At 46.8% G+C, this 18804-nt stretch overlaps 1 long non-coding RNA gene across 1 annotated transcript; it reads left to right on the plus strand.

Moving 5' to 3' along the window:
* The first annotated feature begins 12 nt into the window (after positions 1 to 12).
* Positions 13 to 8088, plus strand: LOC139046345 (uncharacterized). The gene is made up of 3 exons (XR_011506250.1): positions 13 to 81; positions 836 to 1066; positions 7491 to 8088. It is a non-coding gene; the product is annotated as an uncharacterized lncRNA (long non-coding RNA).
* Positions 8089 to 18804: the final 10716 nt, after the last annotated feature.

The following is an 18804-nucleotide window of genomic DNA, read 5'->3' on the forward strand; positions in this document are numbered from 1 at the left end:
TGGGGAGGAGCGCCGGCCCCTGACTGGGACCGCAGGGAGGATGGCGCCTCCGGCTCCAGGCTAGCGTTCCGCGAGCGCACGGTGTGTCACTTTACCAAACCCCTCACTGCTTGCCCAAGGAAGGCATCAAGCTCCTTGCTTTACAGGGGAGGAAACTGAGGCCCGGAGCACGAAGGGGAGATCTGCAGGAGCCTGGGGGTCGGGGGGAGGCGGGGGGCGGAGGACACCCAGGAGATCGCCTGGGCTGGGCTGGGGCCACGGAGCTCCGTGGGGCGGGCAGCGTGCCGTGCACAACTGGAATCAGCGGGAGCAGATTTCAGCGCCGGCGAGGTCCGACTTCAAAAGGCAAAGCCCTCGGAGGGTGAAATGGGCTCCGGCAAAAGCAGGGGAGGCGTGCGAGCAGCAGCTAGACCCTCGAAGGGAGTGAAGGAGGAGGAATCCCAGCTTCATTCAGAATGGAAAAACAAGAAACACTAAAGCGCATCCCTGTCCTTAAATTAGAACATTAAGCTGGAATTTTGGAGTCCGACGGCCTCTGTTGGAACTCCTGACACTTTCTATTCCTGTCACTTTGGGCAAGTGACTTAACGTAACAAAGTCTCAGTTTCCTCCTCTGTAAAATGGGCACAATAATTGCCTCTTCCAGGAGCTGTTGGGAAGACTCAGTGAGAGAAAGACTCAGGACAATGGCAGGTACTGTGGGTTCTCCACGAGTGGAAGTTCTTGTCCATGTGACGGCACATAGCATTTTAGGCGATTGAGAAAATCCACATTGTCAAAAAGAGGAGTGCAAAGTCACTCTTTAACAAATGTAATATTTTATATATCTCAACAGCATTTCACATGCATTTGAGAAATATCCATTTATGATGGCGCAGAGGATAAGGCAGCCCCCCAACTGTCTGGGTGCAAAGATGGGGTCCCAGGCCTCTTCCAGTTGCGCTGGCTCCAAGTTGGGAGGACTCATGCAACAGGAGACTGGACCACGTGATGGAGAACTCCATTCCCAGCCTAGGTGCTGGCAGGAGCCCCGTGTTCAGCTGGATGAATCTCCCTCCAGCACCAGGTAAAATGTAGCAAGTCACTAATTCCCGGTGCTGGGCCTCAGAGCAGGAAACGCTGGTGTTGTTTAAGTAGCAGAGAAGCAAGAGCACAGCACTCACTTCCTGGTTTTTCCTGTTTTTTCCACTGAGTAGCAGCCAGAGAAGCCGCGGGGCCCGGGAATCCCAGCTTCCTGCCCCCCTCGCTTTGTACAACACTTGTAATTACAGGAAGCGATTCTTGAACACCCTGTGCTGTGCTCTGGGCTTCCCTTGTGCCACCGACTTCGTCCTCACCCCCGGACCCGAATCCCCCCAGGTAGCCATTACCATATGCAGTTGTTGTATGAGGAGGCCAAGGCGTGCAGAGAGTTAAGCGGCTCTTTGCAGTTCTCACCAGTGACACCATACATGCCTGAGTCCCTGGCCCCGTCCCCTTTGCTCAATGTCCTACATCATACACTGTCTCCCTTCCTGGCTTGGGAAACTGCCCAGTTCCACTTTCTCCGAGAACTGAAGCAAGCTGCCCCCACCCCCACCCCTGGAAGGCTCACACCCTCTCTCTCCACTCCCTGCTTTTCCCAGAGGCCGCCTGTGGCCCATTGTGGGGCACGTGGGGAGAAAAGCAGAAACACAGACGATTTGGCTCTGAGCTCTTTGATTATAATCCCCAGCATACACTTGCCCTGGAATTATCTAACATATCATTTCCAACCCTAGCAACTTCTCCCAGCGAACAGAAGTAAACCTCTGAATCTGTGTCTCCAAAGAACTGGAGACTATCATATTGGAATGAAAGAAACGTTGGAGACTATCTGGTCCAACCATTCTTTTTAGAAATGGGGAAACTGAGGCCAAGAGAGAGCAGAGGCTTGCACTCATAACCCTGTGATCGCTCCAGTTGGTACTGGAGAAGCACATAAGCCTAGGCTGTCACCAGAAATAATTTAAAATAATGATGATGATGACAAAGATGATAACCAGTACTCATATCGGAGGGCCAAGCAAATTCCTAGTGCTTTGCTTTGCATGCATCAATACATGTGTTTCACAGCTGGTCAGGATATATCTTGGCCTGACCTTTCAATCAGGGTCATCTGCCTTGCATGGATACTTAGAAAGCCCCTCTGCCGTGGTGTCTTATTCTTATTTCTTTCTAGACTCCTTTTTGTACTCTTCTCCCCATGGCGTCTAGGCATCAGTAAGGCCTCTATGCCCTGGATCCTTACCTTCACAGTGACTGTCTTCTTGTTCTTGCTGATATGGATCTCCTCTCATGGAAGAACTTTGGGTATCCTTTAGCCAGAAGACCACCTCCTCCCCAGGAGTGGTGATAGGGAAATGAAGGCCACATCTGGGCCATGCAGTAGATAATTTGGAGATGCTTGCTCCCTCTTGTGAGAATGCCTCTCCCCACTCTCAGAGGGGGCCCTCGCGTGGTACCCATGTTAGTACTATCACCCACACCTGACCCCAAACACAGTTGACAACATTCGGAATGAACACCAGAACCAAGCTGGACTTCCAGAATTTGGAACTGGAGTTTGCGATATGACAATTGTGGTTAATCAACTGGACCTACGAAGACTAGTCATCTCTAAAGGCCAAGGCTGCCATTTTGAGGTGGCCATCTTCCACAAAGATAGCCAGGGAGACCTTCCTTAAATGACTAGACAGGTGTGAATCAATGAGTGTGGAGAAACTCAGAGAGGTGAAGACTGGGCTGGCCAGGGCAGGCGCCTGGACGCATGGGACTCATTTGGATGCAGACCTCTCCTGGAGCTAGCTGCAGAAGTTATTAGGACAAGTATTTATTGAGCATTGAATGTCCTATAGAAGGTTTATGGAAGCAGAGCCCAAGATCAGGATTTTGTGCAAGAGATTAATTGAGGGAGTGCTCTCAGGAGATCTTGGAATATCCCAAGGAACCCTAGGGCAGGGATGCAGCTGGGCCATCAAGGTCAGACCAGAAGCAAGGCCTGAATACTACAGGGTACCTGGAAAGTCCTGTCACCTCATCTTTCATCTCTGCCCATCTGCTTCATTGTCCTGCCTCACATCGGACAAACATCTCTGCTTTTCACAAAATGGCTTTTACCAGCAGTGAGCAGGAATCTTTGCCTGTGGCCCATATGCTAACTTGGGTCAGATGCCCATCAGGTTGACTCTAGCCGGAGGGTCGGGGTGATACGGCACAAACCTGGCTGCTCCCACTGTAACCTGTGGATGGCGAGAAATGGGGAGGGAGAGCCAGGCAGAGAAGACAGCTTCACTAGGCGAAAGGACGCAGTTGGCCTTGAAAGGTTGGAAATAATAAGAATGGTAGCGAGGAATGGGACGCATCTGCTGCTAAGGGCACATGGAGATTGGAGGAAGACAAGCCTGGAAGAAGAGAAGGAGTCTGTTATTCGCTCAGCCTGGGTCCCTTCAGTGGTGTGCTACAGGCAGCCTGAACCAGCTCACAGGAGCTGCTTGGTAAATCTCCAGGAATTTTGACAGCCAGTTGTTAAACATAGCCTTCAATAAAAGTCAATTTATAGAAACTTATAATTAAATAAATTATAGATAAAGGTAATAACTTCTCAAAACTTGCTTCCGCGTTATTCTACTTTACTATTTATGTTCTTAAGGTTATTTTAGCTATTTATCTATATGGTGGAAATGCTACACGACTGTGTGTTATTGCACGTCCCTTCCCAGTTCCTCATTCAGCAACATCATACGGTAATCTGAAATCAGCCATGCTGGGAGGATGTACACCATGGAAATCAGCAAGGGCTATAAATCAGGGTTTCTGTTCTCCCTGAACGTGCCACCCCCCCAGCACCCCCCACCTCCCCCCCAACCCCCCACCCCAACCCCTGCCCCAGTGCCTGTTGCTTAACATTTACAACACATCACTGCCCAATACCCTGGGTTTCTCCAGTCAACTCTCTGCAATGAGATTGCCTGTTTACGTGTATATCTCCCTCGTTGCCTGGGAGCTCAGTAGAAGGAGAAAGTGTGTTTGCTTGGTTTTCCAGAATACCCCCAGTGTCAAATAGCGCCTGGCTCAGAGCAGATGCTTAGCAAATTTTTATTGGATTAACTAATCAGTAAATGAGAGAAACAAGAGATGAGTTTGGTCAGATAGACTGAGTTGGGACCCATCCGAAGGACTCAGGAGGGGCTGGCCTGGTGGCACAGCGGTTAAGTGTGCATGTTCTGCTTCAGCGGCCTGGGGTTCACCGGTTTGGATCCCGGGTGAGGACATGGCACCGCTTGGAACACCATACTGTGGTAGGCGTTCCACATATAAAGTAGAGGAAGATGGGCACGGATGTTAGCTCGGGGCCAGGCTTCCTCAGCAAAAAGAGGCAGATTGGCAGCAGTTAGCTCAGGGCTAATCTTCCTCCAAAAAAAAAAAAAAACAAGAAGGACTCAGGAGAGGGTTGCACTTTGAATTCCGAGTGCTGCCAATCCTAACGTCTTTGGAACGCCTTAGGCAGGAAAGTGTTTGCCCCGTTATTTTAATGAGAACTTAGGAGTGTGGGGTCCATACAATCACTGTCAGCTCAGTCATAAAACCCACAGTTTATGTATTTCCACATCACTGGATCCCTAGCAGGCACGATTTGACAATTGTGCCCCGTATACACCAGTAAGATGCTGAACAGCATGAGGTTCAGCGAGGGTCACTGATTCTGATCTCCCCTCCATTCAGCCCTCCAGGTTAAGTTTTCCAAGAAAATGGCAACAGCACCCAGAAGCCCTTCCTCCTTCTGCCAGGCCTGTCACTGCTGTCCACAGGGACACAACTGAGCCTATGACAGTGGCACTTAAAGTAACAAAAACTAAAATAGTAATTATAACTACCACTTTCTGGGTACTTACTGGCCGCTTTAGTTTTTCAATTTATTATTTCCATTAAGCCTTACAACTACCTCCAAGTTAGGTATACTCTTCAATTTTTCAATTACATAAACAGTCTCAGAAAAGATGAGTAACCTGCTTAAGCTTCCGCAGCTGGGTGAGTGGTAGAACCAGGCTTTGAGTCCAGGTCTGTGTGCGAGGCCCGGGTTCCTTCTACAGCCGAGGTGAAAGACAGGCAACGGGCAGGTCGGGGGCAGGATCCTATTCAGGATCAGGAATTATTTAATTTCATCTTGACGATGTTAAGGCCTGATGTTAGGCCCTTCCCTGGACACTTCATATAATGATTTGTGACAACTCACTGTTTCTTTATATGGAAGGTAGTTGGAGTTGTTGAAGAAATGTAGACCTAATTTAAGAAAGCTTGTAAACGGCTGTGCTTTAGAAATGCAAAGTAATTCATAAAACCCCTTAAATACACACACACCAAAAAGATCTTTGAGGCAATGCTATTTTTGTAGTCTTTTATTCTGTTCCCACATAAGAAGTTCATGTTTTCTGTCTTTTCCTCGCTTGTTATTTACTTACTGCTTTTCTTGCTCTTTTTTTTTTTGAGGAAGATTAGCCCTGAGCTAATTACTGCCAGTCTTCCTCTTTTTGCTGAGGAAGACTGGCCCTGAGCTAACATCCGTGCCCATCTTCCTCTACTTTATATGTGGGACGCCTACCTCAGCATGGCGTGACAAGCAGTGCCATGTCCGCACCCGGGATCCGAACCCTCGAACCCCAGGCCGCTGAGAAGCGGAATGTGTGAACTTAACCTTTGCGCCACCGGGCCGGCCCCTACTTACTGCTTTTCTGAGCACCAGCTGTGTGCCAAGCCCTGTGCTGGGGGCTAAGGGCATGGAGATGAATCAGACAGAGACTCAATCTTTGCAGGGCCTGTGGCCGAGGAAAGACAATTACAGTAGTGGGTTATGGGAACTAAAAGGAAGCTAGGGGTGGAGACGGGATGAGAGGCTTGGGACACAGACAGGGTCCAAGAAAACCACAAAGAAGGAGATGAGTCAGGCCTTGGAGGAGACCTGTCTGTGCCTCAGTTGGTTCATCCGATAACTGTGTCCACCTCAAAGAGTTGTGGGAAAATGAAATGAAATTATCCGTGTCAACTACTTGCTACAAGTCCTGGAACATAGAAAGGGCTCTGTAAACAGTAGCTGCTGTCATTATGGGAACCCTATAGTTAAAGGCATGGAGGTGTTTAAGATGAGCGAGCGTGTGCCAGCATGTCTGGAATGCAGGTTCTATGGACTGAGTTACGGAAGATGGAGCCAGACAGCAAGAGGACAACAAGACAGCCACAGGACAACAATATGCATAGGTGCCTGCTCAGGGCATCATCTCCTTCAAATCAGACAACAAATATCTCAGATTGGAACAACTCTCACACCCAGTTCACAGATGGAGAAACTGAGGCTTAGGGAGATGAAGGCACTTGTTTACATTGCACAGCTGGGAAATGGCAAGACTGGGACAAGAACCCAGATTTCCCTCCAAAGCCACAGTCTCTGGATGGAGCTGAGAGCATGCCAGGCTGAAGGGATGGGGCAGTGGGAAGCTGTCAAGGCTCTCATGCAGGAGACTGACACTGTTGGAGCAGGATCAAGAAGAAGTTTCCGCGAAGGGGCACAGGGGCCGGCTGGCCTCACACCCCGTGTCTGACGGGGATTTAGCAGGAAGAGCTGGCTTTTGTTCTAGATGAATCAGCCCAGCTGTCTCTGAAAGCCCGGCCCCACTCTTCTGGGCTCAGCGGAGCAGAAGGCATTCAGCTGTCCCCTCGGGTCACCAGTGGGGTGGGAGGGGGCAGTACTCCGTACACTGGACTGCACCATTTTACAGAGACTTACATTATCACAACACGGAACAATGGGCTTTTCAACTGCTATGCTGCATCTTGGGCTGCAAGTTGTAGTGGAAACACGATCAGGCTAGCAAAGCATTACCTTTTTTGGAATTTGAAGAGACCAAAAAAAAACCACTCATAACAGCTGATTGGATTAAGGTTTTAGCCAAATGCGCATCTCCCTCCTCCGCTTTCCTTCTCCTTTCCCTTCTCCCTATTCTCTGTGCTTCTCTTTTTCTTTTTTTCCCCCTCTTCCTCCTTCTCCTGTTTCTCCTTTCCCACCACTGTTCCAGCAGCAGCAGCACTTTGTGGAGTCCAAACAGCCTTGCCCGGGAAATCAGGACGCTTGAGTCTACTCCCTGTCCTGCCTCTTTTCCTGCAGAGTGATCTGGGCAAGTCACTCCTCTCAGCCTCCGTTGTCTCACCTGCAAACTGGGACAATCGAAGTAACTACCTCCACGAGAGGTTATACCTGGCTCATCAAGCCAGGAGTCTTTCCAGCTTCCGTTTCTGCTGCGCTGTCCCAAGGAGAGCAGAGGGCGCCTGTCTCATAAGATCTAGTAAACTGTCCTTCAGAACGTTTGGCTGTAGGTCGAGTCACTCCAGCTTGTCTTATTTTACGTCTGCAATTTGTAAGAACGTCTTCAAAAACTCACGGCGCAAAGGCAATCACTTCAGTTCTTTTTTTTTTTTAGGTCAAAACCTACCATCTTGAGAAACCCAGTCCCTGATTAACAAGAAGCACCGTGTTTCCCTTATGGATCTTCCTTCTCCTCCTGAATGTTGCCCAAACTCCAAGGCTGAAGCAGCCCCCGCAGGGAGGGGGTCAGCCCACCAGTGTTGCCAAGCAGACAGTCTGGAGTTTCACTTTCTCCCTGGTGCACAGTCTTGTTTTTGACCTTGACTTTAGATCTGGGTGATGACAACCCTATAGATCCAGGTCCCTGGGCAGGCTCCAGGGGTCTCCAGGGGTCCGGCTCCCTCCCTGCTTAGCCCAGACCCCATGCTAGCTCACACAGCTATTCTCCAAGGTCCCAGCCTGCCAGGAGCTTCATACCAAAATTTGTCTGCATATCTGCCCTTGGGGACTCCAAACCTCCCTCTCTTTTGTCTCCAGGTGCCCTACATGTCCCCCTCCAGGAATGAGGGAGCAACCTTTAGGCAGTTAAAGATGAATTACCCCAAGAGGACTTTTAAGTTCACCTTTCCGTAGAGCTGAAAAAGAAAAACAGTTACATCTTCAGCAGGCAACCTGTGACAGCTCTGTTAAAGAATACAACTGAGTCATGACATAAAATACAATCGATACAGTCTGGTTTTATGGGACCCGTGAAAAACTATGGGGACCTTATGTGCTGAAGGCCATGGGCTGGTAAGCTCTCCATTTTGTCACCATTCAGACAAATTCCAAGTTTCTTTAGCCGCGCATTGGTGACCACACACGATCTGGCCTTGCTTGATCTCCCCAGCTGCATCTCATCGGCTCCTTCCTTCATCCCGTACCCCTCTGCCACTGAATCACCTGCTGACCTCCCAGCAGACCCTGCTTTCTGTCATCTTGACACCTCCACGCCCTTGTACCCCAGTTCTCTCTCTTGGGTTTGCCCATCTTGACATTTGCCCCCTGTTTAACTCTCCCCTATCTTTTTGGACTCAGTCGGGAGGGACCCTCCTTGGCAAAGCCTTCCCTGACTCCTCCAGGGCATATTTTATTAGCTGCCCCTCAATATTCCCACAATCCCCTGCGATGCCTCCATCATAGCACTTCTTGGACCATTCTGCTGAAACAGGTTCCCCCATCTGGTGATTCTTCATCCCAGAACCCTACTTAATTCCCTCATCAACGATGGTTATTTGTGATGATTTAGTTACTAGTTCATTTACTGGCTCCCCCACTAGACTGTCAGGTCCCCAAGGGCAGAGCCAGATATCTCATTCTCTGCTGCCCCTGAAAGTACCCAGCACAACACCCTGGACAGGGCAGACCCTCGATACGCACTAACCAAATTGAATTGAAAAGGCACTTATCACACCATGTTATGATCATCTGTTTCTGTTTCTAGCTCTATCAGTGAACCCCTTGCGGGCAGGAACCAAGTCTTGTTCACTATTATGCTTGCAGAACCCAGTCTAGAACTTGGCATACAATAGGAGACTAGTAAACGTGGAATGAATGAATGAACAAATGCAATGAAATGAAATGAATAAGGAGAAGGACTAACATGAAGGCAGGATGAACAAGTGATCAAATAAAGGAATTACAAATAACTTTTCTGAAACAACCAATTGATAGCTGCTCCTTTCTCTGTTTGAAATAAATATAACCCTGCTATGCTGATTCGGTTCATTTGTACTGCTGGAAAAAAAATTATGATGGAGTTGGTCAAGGCTAACCTTTAAAAAACAATCCCCACAGAAATCCAATGACTGGAGTAGCCTTTTAATGAATAGGCGAGACATTGATATCAATTTACATTAATTAGTAAGACTAAGATATCCTCTCAAAATGTCTGCTTCCTTAGCCTTCTGGATTTGTATCAAATGTCACCCCTTAGTTTTTCCAAATTTTATATTTTAAAAAAGTTTGAGTCACTGTAACAACACTGGCTCTGTGTGTGTGTGTGTGTGTGTGTGTGTGTATAAAGGGGAAACTACTGTTTCTTCTCTATTTACACAGAACTTCACTTCTGACACCAAATGTGTGGAGTTTTTCCCACACCAACCAATTCTGTGACATCAGCTGGGTGTCCTACAATTCCATTCAATTCTGACATCATCTACCTGGGGTTGGCATCAGATCTCACAGGTTAAGGACTCAGTCCCACAAGACTGCCCCTACCCCCCTTCAGATACCAGCTCTAAATCAAGGGTTCCCATGATCCTCTCCTGGGGCCTAATAATTTGTTAGAATGGCTCACAAAACTCAGGGAAACAATTTACTTACTAGGTTACCAGTTTATTGTAAAAGATACAACTCAGGAACAACCAGAGGGAAGAGATGCCTAGGGCAAGGGGTGGAGGAAGGGACGCAGAGCATCCACGCCCTCTCCAGGTGCACCACCCTCCCAGCACCTCCATGTGTTCAGCAAACCGTAGCTCTCTGAGCCCCACAGATCAGGGATTTCTATGGCGGTTCATCATGTAGGCATGATCAATTATTAACTCCGACTCCAGCCCTTCTCCCCTTCCCGGAGGACGGGGGAGTGGGGCTGAGAGTAGTGTCAAGCTTCTGATCAAGGGTTGGTCTTTCAGGGGGCCAGCCCCCATCCAGAAGCCCACCAAGAGTCTCCTCATTAGAGCAATCGACACACCTATCACCCAGGCAATTCCAAGGGATTTAGGAGCTCTGGGTCAGGAATTGGGGTCAAAGACCAAATAGGAGAACAAAAGATGCTCCTAGCAGGTTTATCACTTAAGAAATTACAGAAGTTTTAGGAGCTCTGGCCAGGAGCTGGGCATGAAGACCAAAATATATATTTCTTATTATATCACAATATCACAGTGTTTGTTCCAAAATATATATGCATATTTAAAGGCTCATGGTGTTAAAAATACAGTAACTACTTAAAAGTCTTCAACATAGTCTTTAGTTTTAAGTAAAGTAGGCATATTTCCCCAACTTTCCTAAAGACAGAGCATAGCACCTGATAGAGGATTGGTGACAATCAGAAACTTTAAACCCAGGACTGCCTAGAATATTCTGGATGAGTAGTCAGCACAGAAATACCACAGTATTTCTATTTTTACATTGTTGTGATCATCACATTTAAAATCATACACAGGGGCCGGCCCCGTGGCGGAGTGGTTAAGTTCCCACGCTCTGCTTCGGCAGTCCAGGGTTTCACTGGTTCGAATCCTGGGCAGGGACATGACACCGCTCGTCAGGCCATGCTGGGGCGGCATCCTGCATGCCACAACCGGAAGGACCCACAACTAAAAATATACACGACTATTTACCGGAGGGCTTTGGGAGAAAAAAGGAAAAATAAAATCTTTAAAAAAAAAAAAAATCATACACACAACTTTTCTTACCTCACTATATTGTTTAGCAAACATTTTTCCATGTTGCAGTATATTATTTGCATTTCCTCTGAAAAAGTCATACAGTCTCCTGAGCTTTCGTTTTTTTCTCCTGTAATCACTTCATCTCTGACGATCCCTCACCTAGAGCTCTGGAGAGTTCGGCAAGCTAATGGAAGGAGGCTGTTCTAGTGGGTGAGAGAGCAGGCTGTGGGGTCACACACACCTTTCGGAATGCTGGCTCTGCCACTTCCTTGTTATGTTGCCTTTGGCAAGTTACATGTCATCTTTCACCTCAGTTTTCTCATCTGTAAATTGGAAATAATGGTGCCTCGTGCAGAGAGTTGGTATAAGGATTAAATGGGTTTAAAAAATGCATATGTAGGGGCCTGCCCAGTGGCACAGCAGTTAAGTTTGCACATCCCGCTTTGGTGGCCCAGGGTTCACCAGTTCAGATCCCAGGTGCGGACATGGCACCGCTTGTCAAGCCATGTTGTGGCAGGTGTCCCACATATAAAGTAGAGGAAGATGGGCACAGATGTTTGCTCAGGGCCAGTCTTCCTCAGCAAAAAAGAGGAGGATTGGCAGCAGATGTTAGCTCAGGACTAATCTTCCCCAAAAATAAAAAAAAAAAGATTTTTAAATGCACGTGTAATATTGAATCCAGTGCCTGACACATAGTAGCTCTTAAGAAACAGGCGCTGATATTATTATTGTTAGTATTGCTGTTGTTGTTGGCATACTTTGCTTTTTCATAGAGTCCATGTATCATCATTACTTAACTCTCACCAAATGACTGCCCATTCCTTACTCTTATAGGTCATTCTGCAAGGTACATCCTCAGGCATACAACTTTTTCTTCCCCTGAAAGTTATCTCTCCAGATTAAACTCCCAGGAAGAGCCAGCACAGCCACACAGCCTTTTCCGCTCTCTGCCTGGTGAGCTGATTCTTCAAGACCCAGTTCAAGAGCCTCATCTTCAGAAAGCCTTCTCTGACCGCCAAAGAGAGTGAATCTCCTCCACCCTACTTTACCTAGAACATACCATCTCCCTCACAGGTACTTTTGGGTCCTCTCTCTCCAATCCAATTTCCACATGGCCCCAGAAGGATTTTCCTAAAAATGCATGTAGAGCACTCTGTGGGAAAATAGAGTCTCTCTCTCTCTCTTTTTTTTTTTTTTTGAGGAAGATTAGCCCTGAACTAACATCTGCTGCCAATCTTCCTCTTTTTTTTTTGCTGAGGAAGACTGGCCCTGAGCTAACATCCGATGGATAGAATCTCTTAATGGATAGCGAGAGTATAACTTGGTACAAGCTCAAAGAAGGGCAATTTAGAATTGATCCATCAATTCCACCTCCAGGAATATTTTTCTGCAAAAGTACTCAAAAATGGGCAAAACGGCACATCTACAAAGTTATCAGGGTAGCAATGCTTGTAGTAGCAAAAAATTAGAAATCATCTCAATGTCCATCAATAGGGGATTATTGAAATAAACTATGTAATGTACATACACTGGAATACTATAGATTGATGATACTCTACGTAGTAAAATGGGGGCATTTCCAAACTATAGCTGTATTTTTAGTGAAAAAAAGCAAGATGCAAATCACTGCATGCAGAATCCTAGCATGTGTGTGAAGACTAAAAAAGAGGGGAAACAATAGATCCATGTGTGTGCTTGCACTTGTGTAAAATACTTTGGAAGGATACCTCAGAAACTGGTCCCCTCTGAGGAGGGTGCGGTAGCTGGTGGACAGAGCAGAAAGGAGATTTTTCTGTGTATACCCTTTGCTGCCTTTGAATTTTCAGCCATGCAAATATATCATCTATTCAAAATAATAGCAATAGTAGAAAGAAAATACATGTTGTGGAGACACAAAAATATTGCTATATGTGCTTGTTGCTAAAAGGAGGGCAGAGGAATTCATCTTATGGAGAAAATTGCTCTCATCTTGTGGAAAAAACCTCCTAAGGGCCTGTTGGTTGTGCAAAGCTGAAGCCCAGGGCCTGGTCTGGAGGAGAAAGGTTAAAACTATTGGAAAGTAAAAGATGACCTCTTCGGGTGAAGAGGTAGTTCTGATTTTAAGTGATTTTTTACCCTCTGGAGTGGACCCAAGAGACACAAGTTTGGGGCAGTGGGAACTGGAGGGAGAGAAAAGGAAAGAGAAAGGACTAAATAAGAATAAGAAATAAGAATGGACCTCCAGGGCTGAGACGGCCCCCATCAATGGTATGAAGTTGGAGACCTCTAGACCAAGTGACTCTTACTTTGGAGCCGAATCTTGTGTGGCAGGATGTGAAGGCTCAAACTGTTTTAATACCAAACATTTTGTAGTTGCCTCCCTTTCTTTGTCTACTTACCACAATTATTTTCCCTCAATTATCATGCAGTCTGAATGTTGAGCCCTCCCTACCCTTCAGAGAAGGGAAATCTTTTCTTTTTCTTTTTTGGTTCGTTTGTGTCAATGGCTGATCATCCAGACTCTAGATTGAGTAGATGACCAAGTCTTCTGTTGAGGAACTAGAGAAGACCAGAGGTACTACAACAGAGAAAGGAGGAAGTACTATTGAGGAGGCCAGAAAAGGAGAAGGAAAGAATTTCCCCAAACTTGAGGAGATCAGAGGACAGGAGGAGGAGGAGAAAGTGACAGGGAGGGTCACCACGAGGACCCCACTGGCCTGGGAGCTGATCTGGGGCAGTTTACCGAAAAGGAGGAGGACTTGAAGCTTAAGTGAGCCGGGTAAATGGAGCTAGAAAAGAAGGCTTCAAGAACACTGAGCAAGGAGCAGGGCGAAGGCTGAGTCACTGTCACAAATTGCTCAGCTGTGACCAGAGAGAACCTCCTGTTGCCTGCACCAAACTGGCCCATGCACATTGTTCCTCTGTGGGCAGCTAGTGAATAGGTCACTCCATCAGCATCCATAACTCACTGGATGCCTGCCCAGCTGGAGAGATGCCCAACCATCCCACACAAGCTCAACAGGAACCTGCCCTTTTACTCCAGGTGACAGATACCTACAGAATGCCCCAGAACAAAACCTATAAGCCCAAAGCAAGGGAATGGAGCCCTGGACTCAGTAGAGTGGTGACAGGAAAGCTCTGGTCATCTGTACTTGGTGGGGGAAGGGAAAGGAGAAAAGTGGGAACTCAAGTGACAAGTTCAAACCCTCCTGAGATAGGACAGTGGTTAAAAACACTGTTTCACATGGATAGAGACAACCTAGATGGCAGTGTCTGGCAAATCTGAAAATGTTACTCACTTGCTTAAAAACTTTCAAGGGCTACTCTCCACCTCTAGGGTAAATTCCAAATTTCTCAGTCTAGTGTATCAGTCAGGATAGGCTAAGTCATGCTGCAGTAACAAATTAACCCCCAAATCCTAATGGCTTAACACAACTAAAGTTTGTTTCTTGCTCATGGTACATAACCCATGCATGTGCTCCACATAATCACTCATGGGCCCAGACTGATGGAGGGGCCACGACTGTGGAGCTGCACCACTCGGAACACATGACCTTCTTGGTCACTGTGGTGAAGGAGGCAAACTGGGGGAGGACTTGCTTTTTTATACTTTAGCCCAGAACTGACATGTGTGACTTCCGTTTACAGCCCATTGGTGAAACTGGTCACGTGGTTCCCTCCAAGTGCAAGAAGACTAGGAAATGCGAGGAGTAGATGGATATTTGGTGAGCAGTAAACATCTCTGCCATACACAGCATTCAAGACCCTTTGTGATCTGTTTCCAGGATCCCCTCCAGCTTCATCTCCTGCCACTCCCCTCTTCCCAACTCAAAATCCACCTCTGGTCACAGGGTCTTCTCCCAGCTCCCCAAGCACGTCCTTGAACCTTCACAACCTCGTATTTTTGCTCATGCTGTTTCCTGAACATAAAATGTCCTTTTTCTATCTTCCCCATCTGCCAAAATTCTACTTCTCCTTTTAAGTCCAGCTCAAATGTCACCTTCTCCATTCTTGGTCCCTTGAGGTGAACTTGATTGACGCTTTTCAGTTCTGCCATGTTTCTTTTTCTTTATCTCCATTAGCACGTAGGGTCTGTGGGACTGACTTCCCGGCATCTTTCACGGTGCCTGGCACAAAGTGGGCACTAAATAAATATTTGTTGAATAAATGCTTTGACTTTAGAATTTTTCAGATAATAGTTTAATTGTATGTCTTTCTCTACATCCATCCACCCACTCCCAATAGGTTGTGAACTCTGGCTGATACAGACTACATCTTCTTCATCTCCTCATTTTCTACCAACGTGGGCATATATTTCAGTAAACATTTGGGGGAGAACCAATCAGTTTATCTGATATTTAATTTTAGATAATGAATTAAAAAATAATTGTGGGGTTGGCCCAGTGGCGCAGTGGTTGGCTTCACATGCTCCTCTTCAGCAGCCCGGGGTTTGCTGGTTCGGATCCTGGTCACGGACCTATGCACCACTTACCAAGCCGCGCTGTGGTGGCCTCCCACATGTAAAGTGGAGGAAGGTGGGCACAGATGTTGGCTCAGGGCTAATATTGCTCAAAAAAAAATTGTGAATGGGTCTTTTAAAAATGAACATCAGCTATGTGTATGTTACACTTCAATTAAAAAGTTTACTCTGAAAAACAAACAAGAGTGAAGAACAAAAAAAGGAAGTATTTAGAGAGTAAATTGCACAAACACAAAGGCACTTTTAGAAGATGCAATCATTGCTGTGCGAGTTTTGCAATGGCGTCTGTAGACAAAAGTATTAAAGTTCTCTTGGGTGCAAACAACATCAGCTGGAGCTCACTAAAGCTAAAGAGAACCCACAGGTGGAAACGTCCTGGCCTCAGGATGAGGGGCAATAAGGCCCCCAAGTGCTGTGGGGACCACACACAGCCCTCTTTACTTCTTTCATCTCTGTTTCCCTCTGAGCACATGCTTCATTATTCTCACTCACTAAAAACAAGATTTTTCTATTTCTTGGAAAACAGCCCCTTGACCCATCAGCCAACAGTTACCTAATTTCCAACTCTTTTCCAAAGAGAAACAGTCATATTCTTTGACCCGATTTCAAGACCCGGAGAAGGACTGATCGGCCCAGCTCCTTCATGCGCCCACTTGGCTGAATCACAGGGGACCAGGGTGGAAAGTCCCCAGGCACATGCATGGCTATTTCTCACCATGACCTTCTTTACAGAGGAACCAGGCGCCACAAAACAGGGGCTGAGAAGAAAAAGTAATTGCTACCCACTAAAATCAGGAAGAGGGGGAACTCTTCTTGAGAAAGTAGCTTCGGAGAGAGATAATATATAAACATAAATATACATCCTCTGAAAAGAACAGAGGACAAGGACACATTATTTGGGGAGGAATTAAAATAGGAGCCACGTCATGGTTGTCCTCTCCCATCTCCCTGTACATCACCCCGCATGTACCTCCATTGTCAGTTTTAGCTCCTAAATGTCTTGTGAAATAGCTCCTCCCCCCTCACCATCTCATTGCCCCAGATCTTACCTTGTCATCTTTGGTCTGGACTGTTGCAATAGCCTCTTAACTGGTCTCAGCGCTTCCAGTGAGTCAGTCTAATCATTCACAAGATGCCCTCCAAATGATCTTTCTTACAAACATATGATGCTACCATTTCCCTGCTTAAAACTCTTCTATGGCCCCCATCACCTTCCAAGCTTCTTAGTATGGCCTTAAAGGCCTTCTTTGATCTAGGACCAGCTTCATCTGCTCTCGTTCTTTCCTAGACACCAGGACTTCTCCCCACACCCTCCCTACCAGCAATTTATGCTTTCATATCTTTTCAAGCATTTGCTCACTCTGTTCGCTCTGCCCAGGATGCCCTTCCCATCTCCATTATCTCTGCTTGGTGATGCTACTCACCCTTCAAGGTCCTCCCTCCCTCTGTGATGCCTCCACATTGTGTCCATGTTTAGCTCTGGATACATCTGTCTCCCCTGCTGTATTTCTTCAAGGTGGTAACCATGTCTTAGTTATCTTTGAATCCCCAGTTCCAAGCCTGGGGACGGACCCCCAGTAGGGATCAACAAATGCTTAGGGAAGGATGTAAGGAGGGAGGGTGGGAAAGAGGGAGGGAGAGAAAAAGAAAGGAGGGAGAAGGAAGGAAGGAAGGAAGGAAGGAAGGAAGGAAGGAAGGAAGAAAGGAAGGAAGCTTGGTTTAAGGAAAGAACCAATGGCTTGAAGTCATAATGCTTGTTTTCTCCTCTATTTATCACTGACTAACTCAGACAGGCTACGGCATTTCTCCGAGACTCAGTCTCCTCCTTTACAAAATAACATCTGTCCTACTTAACTCACAGACCTATTAGGGGTCAAATAAAGAAAAGAATGTGGAAGCACTTTATTCATTTCTATCCAAAATTAGTTATTATTAATTGACCACTGTGTACTATTTATTCTCCTAACTAACTGAAGACTGCGGTCTTAGTCGACCACCTTCACTGGTCAGGACTCACTTGCAGGGCTTCGGAGTGGGGGGTGGTGAGGTAGCTTTAGTTATATATATATATATATATATATATATATTTTTTTTTTTTTTTTTGATGAAGATTAGCCCTGAGCTAACACTGCCGCCAATCCTCCTCTCTTTACTGAGAAGACTGGCCCTGAGCTAACATCCATGCCCATCCTCCTCCACCCTACATGTGGGACGCCTACCACAGCACAGCTTTGCCAAGCAGTGCCATGTCCACACCCGGGATCCTAACCGGCGAACCCCAGGCTGCCAAAGCAGAATGTGTGAACTTAAGTGCTGCACCACCGGGCCGGCCCTTTAGTTATATTTTATCAGTAACTCATCGCCAGAATCTTATGAGTCAAGGGGGGCTGACATTGGGGTTCATTAGAATCACAGTGTAACAAGTGAGTAAATTTAATAACCTCATTCTATTTTAGACACTTTTTGTACTTCTTTTAAATCTTGGGTGCTCTTTCCTCCTGATTTTAATGAAAAATAAGGAATATCCACAACCACTGGCTATTATTAATGATTTGAACTCGAATTAGAATTTTTTTACTCACTTCCTTCTCAAGCTTCTGGATCAGTTTAATTGGAAAGCAGCTTGAGCCTGACGTTACAACGGGAGTGATGAAAAACTGCTTCAGCTCGCCACTACTTATCTGTGTGAATCGGAATTTTCTTACTACTATGTGACCAAAATAGGAGGCAGAAGGAAGTTAGAAGCTACACAGATGGAAGGCTACAGTTGCCACATTGCACATGTCTGGTTGACCAGTTGGGGCCCGTTTAGGCCTGATGGCGTGGTAAGAAATAGAACAATGTGGGACAAATGTGGGTCAACAATGTGGCAGGGGTTCCTTTATGTGAGTGTAAATGGAGCCTTGAGCACAGCTTCTCCCCCAGTGCCATGGCCTGAGCACCGCTGGCCTGCTGGTTCCTGACTCCTTGGGGACTGCACTGACCACTGGACACGAGCTTGGCTCTGTGAGGACCCAGCAGCAGCAGGGAGCCGAGTCTCCTCACTTGTGTCCTTTTCCCATGTGTGTCTTCTGCACTGCTCCTTTGCCATCCCTAGTCGACCAAAGCAAAACCCGTCCACGTCACCATTCTCACCAGTCTCTGTACCCGTTCTAAACTTCATGATCTGGCCTGACTCTGCTGGATATCTATTGCCTGTCTGCCCAGTTGCTTCCCACCCTCACATCTCGGGCAATTGTTCTTCCCATCCCTCCGTTCACAGGAACGCCACAGGAACCACAGGAGCAGCCATTTTGCACATGTCTTGAACCCTGGCCATGACTGACCTAGACACAGGCTCTTTCCTTTGGATAGGACAATCCCACCTCCTGGACCAATCAATCCTTGCTTCCAGAATTTTTGGAACCAGGTCCAGGGGAAAAAAAATTGGTCTCTATCTGGATGGCTGAATTTGGGCATGTAAAACCAGAAACTGAGAATGTGCGTGTTTGCTGTGATGTGGACTGGAAAATGAAGGAAGCTGGTGATGGATGGGCATAATTATG

The sequence above is a fragment of the Equus asinus genome, chromosome 10 (genome assembly GCF_041296235.1).
Source record: "Equus asinus isolate D_3611 breed Donkey chromosome 10, EquAss-T2T_v2, whole genome shotgun sequence".
In the NCBI taxonomy this organism is placed as follows: domain Eukaryota; kingdom Metazoa; phylum Chordata; class Mammalia; order Perissodactyla; family Equidae; genus Equus; species Equus asinus.